The sequence below is a fragment of the Camelina sativa genome, chromosome 5, assembly GCF_000633955.1.
Source record: "Camelina sativa cultivar DH55 chromosome 5, Cs, whole genome shotgun sequence".
In the NCBI taxonomy this organism is placed as follows: Eukaryota; Viridiplantae; Streptophyta; class Magnoliopsida; order Brassicales; family Brassicaceae; genus Camelina; species Camelina sativa.
In genome coordinates, this window is record NC_025689.1 from 11,503,822 (window position 1) to 11,504,699 (window position 878).

The window sequence follows — 878 nt, forward strand, 5'->3', positions numbered from 1 at the left end:
GATTTGTATTCGTAAATGCCGCCAAAGATGGAGAAATCAGCATCGTCTTTAAGGTGACGGATCAACTTGAAGTTGAAGGACTCCCACCATGGAAGTGCAAGTGCTTCAGAGCCTTCACGTTTAAGCTGACGGTCACGCTCTACTATATAGATTCCTTGAACCAAACAAGCTGCTACACAACGCTGGTGATCTTCATTTCCCCTGACCAAAAAAAAAAAAAAAAAAAAAAAAAAAATTTAGACACATAACGGATATGATATGTTTTCTTTCAACAACTTTCTATACATAATATATGCCGATGTAGACGAGCCAAGCATGCAAACTTATTCACTTAGCAACTGATTCATCTAAAAATTAAATAATATGAAAAGAGCGAAAAAACGCTTATGCCTCTCGATATCCTCTCAAACTTTATACAATGTGTTTATAATAACCTAAATATTATCTTGTAAAATTTCTGTAAATTAGCATCCTCATCATTAATTATATTATATCCATGATACATTGATACTTCTATGTTTAAAACATTTTTCAATTAGCCTTTGCAAAAAAAAAAGAATTAAAGAACATTTTCAATTCTATCTGAAATCAAAATTCTTCCAAAGGTAGTTGAAGCATATGGATGGACAAATTAATTGATTTTAAAATGTAAAGGAAACGATTTGAGACGATAAGTTCATTGCATCAGCAGCCAGCCAGCCATACGAGAAATAAAACATGGAAAAAAACTAGTCACTGCATGTATGATGATGATAGTGACATAAATTGGTTGCACAATATACATAGAAAAGTCGTGGAAGAAAAATCAAAGATTTCTATTTGTGTTGGGTCAGGATGATGTACCGTAGGTAAAACAGGTTACACCATCATGCTTAGTT